Consider the following 17,662-nt stretch of genomic DNA (forward strand, 5'->3'; position numbering starts at 1 on the left):
GGACTTGCTGTATGGCTCTGAGCAGCTGCTAACCCTCTCTGGGCCTCTGTTCTACCCCCTGGAAAATGGAAGCTTTCCCAGAATCAAGCTACATGCTGTCAGGCACCACCTGAGAGCTGGGGAATTGCAGGCAAGGGGGCTCCAAGCTTCTCCCATCCCCATCCTGGAGAAATGGGCCGGAACAACCTTGCCGGCTCTCCCAGCCCTCCCAGGCATCCGGGGTGGTCCCCCACCTCCACTGCCAGAGGCAAACTGTCTCTTCCAGCAGGAGGAGTAGGGCGGGTGGGGTCTCCATGGCTCACGGGGGAGCGGTGGGCCTTATCGACCCCTCACCATGCCAGTCCCCTCCCCTGGTCTCAGAGTTGAGGCTTCGTCATTCCTTATCCCACCCAGGCCCCACTTAGCGCTGTTAACCTTTCCCAGCTTGGATGAAAGCCCCGGGCCTGGATGCTTGCTGAGTGGACAGAACCCTGGGCTGCTACATCCTCCCATCTCTCCCCCCTTTTCAGCCCCCCCCCAATTCAACACCTCACCTCAGACAATCTCTGACAGCTCGAGGGACCCGCCTTCACGCAGGAAGAATTAACTCTTGCTGTTACGTGAACCCAAATCAAGTTTGCAATACAATGTTTGGCTGAGGGTGTGACAAGTGTCTGGTGATGCTTGGCCCAGTGCTCAACTCTCCTGCCTCGATAACTCTGCAGCCCCCTCAGTGCTTAAGAGCCAGAACTTGGCTGTCAGGAAAAACTCTGGGTCCTCAGCCCAGCTGGCCTGGGAGGTTGCTGACTGGTCATCCATCTCTTCATTCATTTAACAAGTCCTTATTGAGAAGGGACTACATGCCTAGCACCAGTCTCTGCCCCCATGGAGTTTACATGTGGGGGGGGAGATGGGTGGTATATTCCCAGCACAAACGATCATCACATTAGACTGAGGTTGGTACTGCTGTGGAGGTCAGGATGCTACAAGAATGAACAACAGGGGTGCTGACCTGTCTCAGGGGGTCTGGAGAAAGTGACGTTTCAATTGACATCTGAAGGTTTGTCTCCTCAAACTCTTTTCAGTTTTGCCATCCCTTTGTTTTCTCCTTCCTGGGAGATGAGGCTGGCAAGAGCCCAGTTATGGGGGATTTTGATCAACCAGATTAAAGACATTGTACTGGGGAGCCATGGAATGTTGTTGAGCAGTGGATGGACACTGAATGAAATGGAGCATCAGGAAGGTGGCTCTAGCAGCATCCCAGGGGAGATTAGAGGGCCTGTATTTGGGAATGTAGGCCTCTTAAGGCCCAACAGAAGGGGGAAAATCCAACATTTATTGAGGGCTGTGTGCCAGACTCTGTTCTAAGCATGTGGTGTGTATCAACTGATTTCATTTTCCCTACAGTCTGAGGTTGGTTCCTCTTTTTTTTTTTTTTTTTTTGCGGTACGCGGGCCTCTCTCTGTTGTGGCCTCTCCCGTTGCGGAGCACAGGCTCTGGATGCGCAGGCTAGGCGGCCATGGCTCACGGGCCCAGATGCTCCGCGGCATGTGGGATCTTCGCGGACCAGGACACGAACCCGTGTCCCCTGCACCGGCAGGCGGACTCTCAACCACTGCGCCACCAGGGAAGCTCGAGGTTGGTTCTTTTTTTTTTTTTTTTTTTTTTTTTTCTTTTTGCGGTATGCGGGCCTCTCACTGTTGTGGCCTCTCCCGTTGCGGAGCACAGGCTCCGGATGCGCAGGCCCAGCGGCCATGGCTCACGGGCCCAGCCGCTCCGCGGCATATGGGATCCTCCCAGACCGGGGCACGAACCCGTATCCCCTGCATCGGCAGGCGGACTCTCAACCACTGCGCCACCAGGGAGGCCCCCCGAGGTTGGTTCTTTATTACTCTCATGTGCACAGTAGAAAGCTGAGATTCAGAGAGGTTAGGAATTGCACAAGGCCACACAGCTAGCAAGTGGAGCAGGGACTCAAGCCCAGATCTGCCTACCACCAAGGGCAGTGTTCTGGTCTTCTCTGGAACAGCCCTTATATTCATTTCCTATTGCCACTTTACAAATTACCACAAACTTAGGGGTTTAAAACAGTACATATTCTCCCACAGTTCTGGAGGTCAGAAGTTCAAAATGAGTATTAAGGGGTTAGAATCAGGATGTTGGCAGGGCTGGCTCCTCCTGGAGGCTCCAGGGTAGAATCCATTCCTTGTCTCTTCCAGCACAGAGGCTGCCTGCATTCCTTGGCTTGTGATCTCAGATCTCGGCTTCCTTCATCACCCTACTGCCTTCTCCTCCCTTTTATCTCCTCCCTTCCTCTTCTGAGGCCCCTTGGATTATACTGGGCCCACCTAGATAATCCAGAATAATCTTCCCATCTCCAGATTCACAACTTAATCACATCCGTAATTTAATCTCACGAGCACTGAAGGAACCAGAGAGGATAAATGACTTGCCCAAGGCCACACAGCCCAAGGCTGAAGTGGAGTTCTCATTCGGTGTGGCTTGTTCATGCCTTAAATAAAGTCCAAAATAGGCACAGTTTGGTTTTATAGAGAATCCTGCATGTCACAGAAAGCATCTATGAAGGCTCCCTTTGGTTTGAGAGCCTGTCTGGTGAATCTGCTTTAGCAACTGATGATCAGGAAGATAGAGGAATCATTTAGCTTTAACTAGGATATTAGGGATCCATGAACTGTAAAGATCAATCAGAAATACCAAGGAGTGTGGGAATTGAGATACAGATTAGATATACACTAGGATCTGCCAATTCCTGGAACAAATGGGGCAGAGCTGGAACCAGCCCCTGAGCCTTCTAGTCCAATGGGATGGACTTCTGTTGGAGGACAGAGTGGGATGAGAAAGCCAATACGGCCCCACCCCACTCCCGGCCAGGGCAGGCATTGCTAATCGATCACTGTGCTCTTCCCAGCCAGGCCTGGATGTGGCCTCAGAGTCCCTTAAACAGAGAGCTCCAGGACTCCAGAACCAACCAACTGGAGTTGGGCATCAAGATGAAGCCTGATCGGGCTTCCCTGGTGGCGCAGTGGTTGAGAGTCCGCCTGCCGATGCAGGGGACACGGGTTCGTGCCCCGGTTCGGGATGATCCCACATGCCGCAGAGGCTGGGCCCGTGAGCCATGGCCACTGAGCCTGCGCGTCCGGAGCCTGTGCTCCGCAACAGGAGAGGCCACAACAGTGAGAGGCCCGTGTACTGCAAAAAAAAAAAAAAAAAAAGATGAAGCCTGATCTGACAAAACTATAATTCAAAAAGATACATGCACCCCTATGTTCATAGCAGCACTATTCACAATAGCCAAGGCATAGAAACAACCTAAATGTCCATTGACAGATGAATGGATAAAGATGTGGTGAATAGTACTCAGCCATAAAAAAGAATGAAATAATGCCATTTGCAGCAACATGGATGGACCTAGAGATTATAGTAAGTGAAGTAAGTCAGAAAGAGAAAGGCAAATACCATATATCACTTATATGTCGAATCTAAAATATGACACAAATGAACTTATCTGTGAAACAGAAACAGACTCACAGACATGGAGAACAGACTAGTGGTTGCCAATGGGGAGGGGGTTGGGGGAGGGACGTATTGGGGGGTTGGGGGAAGGACGTATTGGGAGTTTGGGATTAGCAGATGCAAACTAGTATATATAGAATGGATAAACAACAAGGTCCCACCGTATAGCACAGGGAACTATATTCAATATCCTGTGATAAACCGTAATGGAAAAGAATATGAAAAAGAATGCAGGGCTTCCCTGGTGGCACAGTGGTTGAGAGTCCGCCTGCCGATGCAGGGGACACGGGTTCGTGCCCCGGTCCAGGAGGATCCCACATGCCGCGGAGCGGCTGGGCCCGTGAGCCATGGCCGCTGGGCCTGCGCGTCCGGAGCCTGTGCTCCGCAACGGGAGAGGCCACAACAGTGAGAGGCCCGCGTAACGCAAAAAAAAAAAAAAAAAAAAAAAAAAAAGAATGCATATGTATGTATAACTGAATCACTTGGCTGTACAGCACAAATTAACACTATATTGTAAATCAACTAGACTTCAATAAAATAAAATAAAATAAAATAAAAAAAAAGAATGAAGCCCGATCCACCACCTTGGAACAACACAGTTTCTATGGGAATAAACAGAGGCGTCCTTGCAGGCCCTGAAGAGCACCACGTCTCTCTCAGGCCCCAGTATTCCTATATCAGGCCTTAGATTTCAAAATCCTATTAAAAAAAAAAAAAAACACCAAAAAGTCAAAAAACTCACCGAAAGGCTTTTCACTCCAAGGAAGAAATAGTCAAACTTTGCCGCCACGTTCAGAATGCTGGCCCAAGACTGTGGCTTCTGATTGGTCGGAGCAGCGCGACTCCGCCTGTTCCTCGCCAGGCCGGGTGGAGCTGTGAGCTCCGACCTCCACCTCTGACCTCCGGCCTCCACCTCTGACCTCCGGCCTCCGAGGCCTGGCTGGCTGGGAGCCCAGCGTCCTCACTCAGCCTGGTGTGGTTCCCAGCTGATAACACCTGAGCCTCATTATTATAGCCTTGGGTTGGCTCGGGAGGCGAGAGGCCTCCGGGGGCCCTGCAGTAGCCGCACCCAAGGAAGGAGGAAAAGGCAATTTCCATAAATCCATCCAGAGGCCAGATTCTTCCAGCTCCTCTTTCAGGATCTCCCCTCCCCCGCCCCCAGCGTGCTCCATCTTCCTGGAAGGCTGCTTCCTCCCTCTCCTTCTCCCCTCCATCCTCTACTTCCTCCTCCGCCCCCCACCCCCACCCCGTCTCCTGCTCATTCATCCAGAACAGATGAGGAAACTGAGGCTCAGCGAGGTGAAACGACTTGCCCACACAGCTTCCAGGGGTGGAGACAGGGATTCAATCAAATCGGGTCTGTCTGATCCCAAGGTCTCTGTTCTTAACTACGATTCTGTGGATTGAGAAGGTGACCTATCCTGGGATCCAGAATGTATTCTTAATGGCTTTTCCATTAAGAATACAGACATTTTCTGTATCAGTGGTTTTTAAACTTGAGCCAGCATCAGAACCCCTTGGTGGCTTGTTAAGAGCCTGCATTTCTAACAAGCTGCCAGGCAAGGCTGCTGCTGCTGGTCCAGAATCCATGCTTTGAGTACCACTGGTCTGTATTAGTGACAAACCTTTAGATGGTGATGTATAGGATCCCCCTTGCATGGTGGAAATGTCCTCTCCTTTGGACCAGGAGACTTGGGGCTGCTGCTCTACTGCTAACTGTTGGGTGACCTTGGGCAAGTCCCTTGCCTTCTCTGGATCCAATGTTCCCATCTGTACAGTAAGGATTTGCATGGGCTAGCCTGGCAGAGTGGGGAGGAGAGGAGTTTGGAGTCAGGCTGGGTCTGACTTCTGACCCTAGGAAGCTGTGTGACTTTGGGCAAGTGACTTAACCTCTCAGTGCTTCCAGTTATTATCTCTGAAATGAAAGCATTAAACCAGATAGTTTCTAAGGGTAAACCTCACTGAATTAGGGTTGAGGATGGTGGGGAGAGAAGATGAGGTTCTCGGGCTGGTCATATGGTGAAGGACATGTTTCCCCACTTGCCAAAGTTCTGGAGGCCCAACAAGAGCAGATGTCCCTTCTTCCCCTCCCTCCCTCCCTTCCTTCCTTTTTTCCTTTCCTTCTTTCCTATGCCCCCTCCTTCCCTTTTTCTCTGTTACCTTTTCTCATCCCCTCCCCCACCCCTCCCCTTCTCTTTTCCTTTTTTCACAGGTTATTTTCAGCAGCCCCAGCTTTGGAATCAGACAGACCTGGATTCAGTCATGCCTCTGTTGGCATGATCTGGGCACCCTTGGCAAGATGACTTTCCCTCCGTGGCCCCAGAATCCTCATCTGTAAAATGGGCAAGTGTCACCTCCTGCAGCGTTGTTGGTTCACTACTTACTCCACGGAAAGCACCTGGCACAGGGCAATGCACACAGTGGGCCCTTCTGTTAGTTCTTTAGTTTGGAGGCTAAAGGCGGGGCTCTGGAGCCAGGTGGCCTGGTTGGAATCCCAGCTGTGCCCCCTACTAGCTGTGTGGCCTTGGGCAAGCGACTTAACCTTTCTGTGTCCCAATTTTCTCATCGCAAAATGGGGGCAGAAATAGTGCCTGCTTCCTTCCTTCATAAGGATTAAGTATCAAGTTTCTAGCACACTGCCTGGCTGTCAGCTATTTAGATTATTCACTGATGATGGTGATGTTGCCAGGTACCGTGCTTAGCGCTGGGGATAGAGCAGGGGACAAAACACAGACCCTTCCCCAAGGAGTTCCTAGTGCAAGGGAAAGAGACACCCTAACAAGCTGGGACAACACTGCATCAGTGCTGTGATGGGGGAAGCCCAGAGCAGTCCCCCAAGGGGCAGGGAAGTCTCACCTGGGAGGTGGCCCCAAGCTGAGACATGAAGAGAGAGTGGGCGACTCTTTGAATAATAAACATGTTCATAGGAAATTTGTATAATAAAGTAATTGGACAAGTGTGCAATGGTGTGCTCACTATAATCGAAAAGTTGAAAGTAACCTAATCATCCACCCTCAAAGTATTGTATTGATTTAATAAACTACGGTACACTGAGTAAATGAAATAATTAGCAACGTTTAAAATATGGTAAGGTATATATACATATACACATATATTTTATATATATAATCATTGAATGCAAAAGCAGGTTACAGTATGGTACACAGAGCATGACTGAGCCATTTTACATTTATATATAAAATATATATGTGCATGTGTTCATACCAACATGTTAATGATATTTATCTCTGGGGAGCTGGGTTTAGGATGAAAACAGAATTTATATTTAAACAACACAAGGTCTGAACATAGTTAAAGGTCTGATGTAGTTTGTTAGCTTTCTAGAAGTGGTACATGAACGTATGTATATTCCAATGATGGATAAGATTTTGCTTCCCTGTAACATTGACTAAAATCAAATATTACAGAACATTTTAATCTTTGTTCATTTGACACTTAAAAAAAAAGACCACATCGCTATTTTAATTTAAACCCCCCCCCCCCACCGAAAACAAAAGGAAGCAGGAGGTCATCAGGCCACGAATAGGGGCAGGAAGCAGGAAGGGCATCCAGGTGGAAGGACGTACAGATGCCTGGGGTGAGGAGGTGACCCAAGGTGGTGGGATATCCGGCAGCTAGTCTCCCTTGTACGTAGTCTGTCTGGAGCTCCGGAGGCCCTTGCTGGGAGCAGACGTGCTTCCCACAGCTGCCCGGGGCCCACATGTGCTCCTGGTTTGTGCTCAGACGGTGAGCACAGCTCCCAGCTCCCAGAGGGGCGGGTTGTCCCCAGCAGGCCTCGCCATCAGCCACCACCCACGACAGGCAGGCTCCCCTGACAGCCCCGCTCCCCGCAGCTGGCCGCCCCCGCCCTCGGGTCAGCCCGGTTTCCTGCCCCTCCTTCTCTCCTCCCTCCAGCTGTTTCTCTGGCAGAGGCCTGTCCCATTCAGGACAGCAGCCCTGGTGAGCAAAGAGCGCAGGACAGACTGGGGTCTCCCTGGGAGCCTCTGGGGGATGAGAATGTTCTAGTCGGGCTGAACTCTGGGCTATTTGAGGGGCCCTTGAATGAATGGATGAACTGCTTTCTGGGCAAACGGCCACAGCCGAAGGACGGTGTGATTTCAAGAAAGAAGTCGGGGAACACGGGTCTCCTGCACAACCTCGAGTGGCCTGAAGTCACGGAACCCTTGGGAACACCTGGGCGGAGACCAGCCACAAGGTATCACGCTCCGCTCTGACATCACCCAGAGGCGCCAGGAAAGGGGAAATGGTAATAGAGAGAGAAGTTCTTTGGTTCTTGGTAAAATGTAATTTTTGTCAAAATGGAAATAGCTTTATTATGGTTTTCAGATTTCCAAAGTAATGCATGCTAATTGTAAAAAACCAGCAAGGTCACCATAGTTATAAAAGCAGTGAGCTCAGTGTTTCCCTTCGGTTAATGCTCACAAAAAACCCTACAAGGGAGATGCTTTCATTGTCCACATCTTATAGGTGAAGAAACTGAGAGTCAGATTGGGGGTTGCGGGGCTGGGTGCTGAGATCCAAATGACATGAGGGTCTGCATAGCCCACCTTCTTAGCTGCTGGACTGTCCTACCGCTCAGCTATGGAGAGGAAAGAAGGGGTTCCTAACCCAGAGGTGAACCTTCGGGTGCCTCTCACTCACCCTCTCACTACTTGACCTATGATGTTTGTTGAGTGCCTACAACGTACCAGACACATAGGAGTATCTAAATGTGGACACACACATGCTTTTCCAACATCTCGTTTCATACCTTACCTTGTCCTTAACCACGGGTCATGAACCTGCATCTGTATTTTCTATGTTCCTCCAATATACATTTTAATGGCTGCACAGAGAGGGTGACTTGGGATTTATTAATCATTCCTCCATGTGGTTGCTTCCTTCTTCTTCCTCTTTTTTATTTTTTTCATTATTATAAACAGCACTGCAAAGGCTGCTCCTAGTACATCATCTTTGCGTGTTTGGGCCTATGGATACCTTTCCTAAGGTGAAATTGCTGGCTCAAATGTTCGCGTGTTTTTAAGTCTTTTGAGGCTGTTGCCCTGGAAGGTTGTGCCGGCTTGCACTCCCCTGGCACAGTATTGGGGTGTGATATTCTCACAGCCTCACCCACACTGGTTGCTACCCATCTCCTAAAACTTCCCTGATGGGAAAGGTGAGAATAACATCTGGCTGCTTGACTTTGCATTCCTTCATTCATGCTGAATAACCTTTATAATCTTATTGTTCATTTTATGACTATCCTGCTCAAGTCTATTCCCATTTGTTCCTTGCTGGCATGTTTCTCTCCTTTCTTATTGATATTTAAGAGTTCTTTGTATATGAAGGATACGCACCCTTTGCCAGTGGTATCTGTTGAAAATATTCCACTCCCCTCTCTGCTTTCAAATTAGCACATTTTAAATGGGTGAGCCATTTGGACCAGCGTTTGGCAAAGTTATGAGCAAACAGCACATTATTATACTCAAGTAACTGTTACTTGATGTCTGTCTGATCATTCAGACCTATGTGGTTCAGAGAGGCCAGCGAGCAAGCGGCTGAGCCTTGAGTCTACCTTCTCTCTCTATGCAAGGGCCCAGCCCCCAGCTTCCTTTTTGTCATCCCTGACCTCCTTTTCAAGACCAATCTTCCCTGTAGTTCTTGCTGTCGAATTAGACTCAGGACTTCTCAAAGGGCAATCCTGGGACCACGAGCATCAGTTTTTTGAGTCAGAATCTCTGAGGATGGGGTATAGGAGTCTGCATTTTGAATCAGCACCCCCAGTGATTTTGACACACCCTAAAATTTGAGAACCACTGAGCTAAGTGTCTTTTCTTTTTGCCCTTTGTCCAAGTTTCTGGGTTCTTTGTTGCACGCTGAGCCTTCTTTTTTTCCTTTCTAAGCAAATATCTATGCCCTTCTGCGAGTCTACATGCCCTGTGTCAGCAGCTGAGGCCAGGAGACAATGGTGGAGAAGAAGCAAAACTTGGTCTTGTACCACAGAAAGTCAGACCACATCACCCAGCATTCGGGCTTTGACGTTAGTTTAAGCCACAGAGCCCTTTCTTCTGATGAAAATATATGGAGAAGTGCAATTTGAAGACAGATAAAAGTGCTGTTTTTCTAGTAGAAACAGAAGTGGAGGACTGCAGACGGCAGCTCACTGAACTTAAGTCTCACTGCTGAAGGGCCTCTCGGAATCCTCATGGCTCTCGGGGGCAGGTTGAAAACTGCAAAATCTACTCCAAATTGTTAAGACACCAAAGTTCTTAACCATTGCTGAATTTGCTGTGTGACCTTAGGCAAGGTACTCTCATTCTCTGGCCCTAATCGTCTCATTTGTAAATAAGGAGGTTGAATGTTGTATTAGGGTAGTAGGTACAGTAACAAATAGACCCAAGCGTGTATCGTGGCTCAAACAAAACAGATGTTTGTTATAAGGCAGGTATCTGTGAGTGGAGGGTTGTCCTCTTCCACACAGTGATTCAGGGAGCCATCTCACCTTCCGACTATCCCTTGGATATCATCACCAAGGAAAGAAAGCATGGAGGGGGCATGTTTGCTTCTTAACTGTTTTCTGCCACACATGAGAACTAGTCATGGGACCAATCTAGTTGCAAAGGAGGCTGTGAAATATAGCGCTTGGCAAGGGTGGCTCTTTCCCATCTATGGCTGTGTACTGTGGAAGGGAGAACGAATTTTTGTGGACAGTTAGCTGTCTCTGCCACAAATACGGTGACCTCTTGAGTCTCTTCCAGTCTCTGATTCTAAATTCTAAATTTTCATTAGTTAATCTTAAAGTTAACATGGTGATGTTGGACCCACAAATACTTTCCTATCCTCAAAATAATCCCCATCAAATAGACTGAGTAAATTCCCACATTCCAGGCCCCCTAAACATGGATTTCCTTGAAACCTAGGCAACTGCCATTCTCTTTCCCTCCTGGAAAAAGGAAACAAAAATAACAATGTTGTTGAGCAAATCACATTTACGAACCAAAGGTTTTTGTATCCACTATCTCATTGAATCTCGCTACAACACTACATGGAAAGGCTTCATGATTAGCATTCCCATTTTATAAAGGAAGAAAATGAGGCTCAGAGAGGTAAAGGGACTTGCCCAAAGTCACACAGCTCATAAGCAAAAGAGCTGGGATTTGAACTCAGAAAATCCAACTTCTGTCCTAGGGTCCTACTGCACATTGGAGTGCGTGTGTGCAAGCGTGCGTGTGTGTGTGCCAGTGCATGTGTGGGGTTAGGGTAGGGGTTTTCCTTGGGCTGTATTTCCCCAGGACGGGGTATAAGGAAGTGGAAGTGAAGGAATCATTGTCCAAGTCCCCAGAATGGGCCAAGCTTGCTATTTAGAAGGCAGCTGGGTCGTTGTCTTGGGCCGAGGAAGCCCACTGTGACTAAGTATTATAGTCACTGGCCAGAAAAAAGAGAAGGGGGTGGCGTGTGAGGACACAGCTGAGGCTGTGTGTGGGTCCTGGATGCCACTGAGGCCTTGACTGGGCCAGGCACGTAGTAGGTGCTTGTGGATGATTTCCTGTGTGAATAAACCCACGGAGGAGTGAAAGCTGTACCTGTGCGAGAACCTAAGATGGGTCAGCCCAGTCCCTGTTTTTAAGGCCTTTGGGGGAGGGGAGGCAAACTTGTCACATAGACTTTTATTCAGTCACTCAACAAACATTTATTACCACCTGCTCTGTGTCTGGCATTCCACAAGGCAGGGTGATGAAAAAGACAGGATTCCTGCCCTCGTGGGACTGTGGAGGGGCTGTGAGGGTAGTTACATTGGCCCCCGTATTAGATCTGTGGAAAGTGAGGCCCTGATTGGTTGAGCGACATTCCCAAGGTCACCTGGTAGGATTAAGACCCGGGGCTCTGGTTCCCAGCTCAGGACTCCTTATGTGCCCCTGGCTGAGGGCGAGGCCCTAGCCTTGGGCCTGGGATGTAGGGTTGGCTTCTGGCTCCCAGGACGTGCTGTTTTCAGGCAAAATTAGGACACCAGTTAATTTACAATACTTCCCTTTTGGAACCTCTATATTTTTGCAGCGTCGGGCACAAGCATGATAGAGGAAGAGTAGAATTTCTTGCCCTGCTGGATGGAAGCCAGAGGCCATGTTAATTCTACACGGTGCTGTCAGAGAAAGAAACAATGTCAGGCTGGCATCGGCTGACAGCATGACATGGCATGAACTCCACAGCCACCTGCTCTAGGGTTCAGACCCCGTCTCTGCCCTTTAACCTCCTTCCCCCTCCGAGTCCTCATCTCTAAGGGGGGGATACTCTCAGGGTCTACTACTTCACAGGGTTATTGGGTGTTAAATGAGTTAATATACGTAAAAATATACATGAGCACAGCACATGGCCAGCTCAACGAAGGCGCTTCTATTTTTATTCCCGGGGAAGTGGGCACTGATATTCACGTTTGTACGCAGAGGGTGATGTGGGCATCTTGTGCCCTGTGACCTCGGGTTCCCAGCACAGGAAAGGTCATTTCAGGCAGTCTCCTGGCTTCATGTCTTGCCCCATGGGGGAGTCCTGGTCTCTGTGGGCAGTGGGGGGCGTCCCACCCACCATAGACACACTCTGGCAACCTTGGAAGTATCAGCAGCTGACTCAGCAGAGGGTCAGCTGCTATCCAGGCAGAATTCAGAATCGGTTCTGCTTTCTTGGGGTATGTGACTTGGGTCCTCTGATCTTGGCCCTGGGATCCCACTGAGAGCAGCTCTTGTGCAAGAAGGCGGGTTAGGTGGGGGATGGGGGGCGACTGGTGCAAGAAGCAGTGGCTAGCATGCTCAGTTTTTCCTCCTGGAGCTCAGGGGTCAGAGACACAGGAGGCCTGGTGGGGTGTAGCCAGGCAGACCTGGGTTCTGGTCTCTGAGCCTCAGTTTCCTCTTGTTTCAGAGTTGTTGAGTTCTGCAGTGTTCAATCAGTGATCGGGGGGTGGTGATTAGGGCCAGGGGACATTTAAAATATGCCCATCCCTTGTTATCAGAATTTGTTTGAACAGTTTTCAGAATCTATGAATTCCGGGGCGTGGGATGAACGAATTGCTCAGATAGTCAGGGTATGAGCCTGTTGCTGCTATAACAACCACTGCAAACTTCGTGGCTTAAAACAATACACATTTATGATCCTACCTTTCTGGAGGGCAGAAGTCTCAAATGAGTTTCACCTGGGCCTTTTTGACCGAGGCCTTTTCAATTGTTGAAGACACTCCCATCAGTGCCTGCCTGGTGCATTCAGCACCCAAACTACCACGGGAGCTAAGAGGGGGTAGCTTTGATCGGGGAAGTCAGGAAATAGTGTCTGGAGAAGGGAGCATGCACCTGAGCTGGTTCCAAGGATGATTGGCCTTGAGCGCCTAGAGGAAAACTTGGCCAGAAATAAAAGATATTTCTGGCTGGGAGAGCAACATGAGCAGAGATTTGGAGGCTTGACGAGTGAGGAATATCTGATGTGGCGAATGGAAGCAGGGAACGGCCGGAGGGAGCCTGGATGTTCTGCAGGGCCTTGAAGGTCCCATGCAACTTGCTGGGTGGTCCAGTACGCCCCATTTCACTGGAACAGCATCTTGTTGCCCCCAGACCTTGCCCTCTCCAAACTTGGTGCTTAAACTCGAACATTTGGACGAGTGAAGATTCCAGACAATCTCAAGTTAATTGAGTTTGAAATTCCAACTTGGCAGAAGGGCACGTTGGTTAGTGGCTTCATCTCCTGGGTTGTCTGGTCCAGAAACCAGCTCGGAGGAGAGAATATTTCTTTGCATTGGTGGCTTTCTTGGCTGAATGTTGGGTCTCCTCTCCTAGCACATCCAGGACTTGCTGACAGCTGTAGGCGCGGAACTTGGGAGAAACGAGGTGTTTCCTTCAGGGTTAAAGAGAGTTGGCTTAGGGTGGCACCTGTGGCCGGCCTGGGATACGTTTACTGTGGGGAGAGGGACTTGGCCACTGCCCGCTGGAGCCAGATGAACCGGGCCGGGCATTGAAGGGTCTGCTGGCCCCCGCCATCGCCAGGGTGTAGAGCTGACTGACGTCAAGAGCAGGTCTTCGGGGAGTTCAGGCAATTTTCAGTCTCTTTTATGACAGATGCGACTCACAGGGGGCCTTCTTCAATGGTCAGGGATTTGGGTCAGGAAGAAAAACAACATCCCTTGAGTAAGAAAGAAACAGCCCCCCAGGGTAGAAGCGGGACTCTGCCAGCTCACGGACCTGTTTTGAAACCCACCTCTGCCCTCGCTGGCTGTGAGACCTCGGAGAGGACACTTAACTTCTCTGAGCCTCAGTTTCCTCCACTGTAAATTGGGGGTGATTAAAGGGTTTTCCTCACGGGGTGGAGGGTGTTGGCTGGCTTACGTGAGATGCAGAGTGGCACAGAGTCGGGGCTGAAGACCAACTGTGGCCTGAGCATGAGGGGCTGGCTCAGGTGATGGGCTGAGCAGCGGGGGCCAAAAGTCCTGAGCTGTGAGAGGCTAGAAATGCCAGGTGTGGATGGTGCCAGGGTCGGAGCTTCACCCCAAGCTTCCCCTCCACTTCCCGGCTTGGCCTGAAAACACGGCAGGGTCTGGGTAGAGACCCCAGATCACAGGTCTCTCTTTTCCTGGGACCAGTGGGGCCTGACTGGCTTAAGTGAGCCTTTCTTTTCCTGTGTTTCCCTGCCCTCCTGTGAAAAGCCTCAGACACGAGGGAAGTCAGAGCCAGGACCCTGGGGAAGGGTAGGGCAGCTCCCCGGAGCCGGGCTGGGCGACGCTGCTCATCTGCCCCGTCCAACTGGGCTGGCCCTGGCTCCACGCATCCTGTCTGCTCCATATTCTCGGCCCTCTCCCAGCTCTGGCAGCTCTGGCAGCTCACGCTTTCCAGGGGCTGGGAAGCCAGCAGCGCCCCCAGATTCCTCCTTCCAAGAGCTTTTTGTATTGTTTCCACTGTCTGAAGGGACAGGGAGCTTTCATTCGCCGAGACCACGCCGGACTTCTGCCCAATCCTGCTTCCCACCACCAAGATCCTCTTCGGGGGCCAGTCATTCCTCTCCTGGTGTCACACAGACCCATCAGAAATGTGGGAGATGGGGCAAACTGTCCCATTTTACAGCTGAGGAAACTGAGGCCTGGAGAAAACATGTGTGCTCACCCCTCCTCCATTCCCTAATTCACAGCCTCCCTCTCTGCCTTGGGAACACGTCCCACCTCCAGTGGCCCTGGCTTTTTGTGCTTTGATGGGGCCCTCAGAGTAATGATTCAGTTTGGAGTAAGGCAGACCTGGGTTCGAATCCTGAGTCGCTTGATGACCAGCTGGGTGATCTCGGGTCGGTTCCTCTCTCTCAGCCTCGGTTTCCCCACTTGTAAATGAGAGTGTTGGCAGGTTCTGCCCTGAGTTGTGTGGTGAGAATTAAAGGAGATAATCCATGTAAAGGGCTTAGCACTGGGTCCCGCACTTAGTGGGTCCCTGCAAAGACTTCTGCGCCCTGAAAATGGTATGTGGCAGGTCCTTGGTAAATACTACCTGAAATGAGATTGAATTCTTTAATCACCCCCTTCTGCTCCAACCCCCAGACTGTTGGCAGTTATTTTTTTTCCTGTGAAGGATGAGGCTCAGAGATTGAGGATCAGAGAGGTTAATTGGCTCCCTAAGGCCACACAGCTCACAACGAAAGGAGTCAGGCTCCTGAGCCTTGCCCTTCGTTTACCTGGACACCACAAGGGCTGTTCCTATTCTCCTGGTCCCTTCTCCAGAGCTCACCTACCCTCCTCCTCTGTGATTTCCAGGCCTTTCCACTGATGCCACAGACTCTCCCTACGCCAGTCGGGGTTATCTCATTTATCTTTGAGAGCTCGATCAAAACTTACGAATCTCATGCCCCATCCCTCAGAAGACTCTTCTCATCCAGATGTTCTGCTGAAAACCAAAGGGATCAACTCCTTCACCCTGAGGTGTTTGCAGCTGATGACAGCTCGCAGGAGAGGGGTTTGTGAGCCTAGTGCCTTAAGCCAGCACAGCGTGTCCACAGTGGTGGACCCTCAGGCTCTTGGACACGGGTGAGGGGAGCCTTTGGCCAGGGATCTTCCTGGAGGTTAGTAAGCAGCAGCCTCCCCTGCTTCAAGGACCTGAGGACAGGCAGTGACTGAGTCAGTTCCATAGATGTCTGTGTTACCACTTCCTCATACCTCCACTGGGACCTCTCTGTTCCTCCCTTTTCTTGTAGAATTGTGTTGACTTTTTTTTTTTTTTTTTAATGTGACAAAGCTGCACATCAGCAGAGCTCAGAGAAACCGAACAGGTTTCTGGGAGGCCATGAGGGTAAGTGTTGCAATCTTGGCACACTCATGTCTACACTGCCTGCCTGCCTGCCTGCCTGCGGCTTTCTGCCAGAGCCCACGGGCCACGGTGATTGAGGGTGGTTAAGGCTGTGTCCTGTGACCTGGATGAAGAGACTGGAGTCCCTGTCACCTTCTGCTGAACTGGTAAAACTGTTCCCTCACTCAGGCATCCTTCCTTCCCTGTGTGGGCACTGGAGCCAGTGCCGGGAGACCAGGGAGAGAAGCACGGCTCGTCAAGGTGTGTTTGGAGAGGCAGGATGGCACGGTGGTTGGAGTTTCTGGAATCCGACTGCTTGGCTTCAAATTCCTTGCCTTCCTAGTTTTGCAGCCTTGGTTTCCTCATCTGTGAAATGGGAACGACACTGCCTCACAGGGCCTTTGGTGGGGGGACATGGATCTAGGGGAGGGCACATTTTATTTTATTTTATTTTATTTTATTTATTTATTATTTTTTTGCGGTACGCGGGCCTCTCACTGCTGTGGCCTCTCCCGTTGCGGAGCACAGGCTCTGGACGCGCAGGCTCAGTGGCCATGGCTCACGGGCCCAGCCATTCCACGGCATGTGGGATCTTCCCGGACCGGGGCATGAACCTGCGTCCCCTGCATCAGCAGGCGGACTCTCAACCACTGCGCCACCAGGGAAGCCCTATTTTACTTTTTATCTTTGTTATTTTGGTATTTGCCGTGCCATTTGTTTAAAGGAAAGAAACTGGGGTTGGGGAACTTGGAATTGGGCGTTCATGTGGGGGACGCACTTAGCTGGGGGCCCAGAGCTCGGTAAGCGTGTGGCGTTCACGACTTTGTCTCTAGGTGTCCGTGTCCCCGGCGATGGGGCAGATTTGGTGAGAAGCTCTGCCCCTTTCTGCTTTCTCGCTGTGGCGCTTTGGCAAGTTGCTGTGCCTTGCTGAGAGCCGTGTTCTTGAAAACTGGGGCTGCGTCAGCTCCATCTCTGGTGGTTGTAAGGATGCAGGGCTGACGTCAAAGGCGGCCCTGGCCCTGGAGCAGCCATCAGTTCTGGAAGCGCCTGAAAGGCCTCTTTGGGCGTCATCTGGCTTCCCCGGGGCGGGGGTGGGGGCGGGGGCTGGCTGGTTTCTCCCCTAGGATGTCATATGGAAATGCTGGGGGCACCCCAGACACTCAAGTTCCTGAGGGGGCTCTGAAGCTCATGGGATGTGGATCAGGGCCACCGTGGGGAGCTGAGTAGAAGGCCGGCTGCCTGGCCCCTGCCTTCTCAATGCACCTCCTGCCCCCGGGACCCCTCCATCCCTTCTGGCTCTCCCTCCACTCCTCTCCCCTTCCCCCTCCTTTCTTCGACAGCCAGTGCTCTGTGCCAACCGACATCTTCCAGAGCTGGAGTGGATGGAGTATCTTTGGGCAAAGCCAAGCACTTACCTGCACCCTGAATCATGGGCCCTCATTAACCCTTAGCGAGGGAATGAACACATGAGCCCCAACAGCAGAGGGCCACCCCCTGATATTTTGGGGGACAGGATCTGGGGCATCACTTGAAGCACCCTCTTTCCCTCACAGAAAACCAACCCTCACTAAAGTTATTTTGAGGTCGTGTGCCTTATTTTTAAAACACACATAATTCTTTTGAGGGCATACGCTTTGTAAAAAAAAAAAAAAAAAAAAAAGCATGGGACTTTTGTGTTCAACACTGTAATATTCCCATCCATTTAAAGACCAAAATTGTGTCCCTTGGAAATCTTTGGCTCAGCTCCAGGGAGAGGCCCCTCACCTGATTCCTATCTCTGTGGTTCATTTGGAGAAATTTGGGGTAGAGAATGAATGGATCGTCAGGTCTGACGGGGGACACTCACAGACAAT

At 50.6% G+C, this 17,662-nt stretch overlaps 1 protein-coding gene across 4 annotated transcripts in view; it reads left to right on the forward strand.

Annotated features, from left to right (window-relative positions):
- Positions 1 to 7,465: 7,465 nt before the first annotated feature.
- The window catches only part of CMKLR1 (chemerin chemokine-like receptor 1), a 38,061-nt gene continuing 27,864 nt past the window's right edge, over positions 7,466 to 17,662 (forward strand). Inside the window, exon 1 of one of the 4 annotated variants that reach the window (XM_081251755.1) lies at positions 7,466 to 7,729. The gene's annotated coding sequence lies outside the window, so the exon portion shown is untranslated. Of the gene's footprint in view, positions 7,781 to 15,685; positions 16,071 to 17,662 lie in introns of those variants that run through there. The other 3 variants (XM_081251758.1, XM_081251756.1, XM_081251757.1) reach the window with 3 other exon arrangements.

The sequence above is a fragment of the Mesoplodon bidens genome (assembly GCF_964165515.1).
Source record: "Mesoplodon bidens genome assembly, chromosome: 13".
Lineage (NCBI taxonomy): Eukaryota > Metazoa > Chordata > Mammalia > Artiodactyla > Ziphiidae > Mesoplodon > Mesoplodon bidens.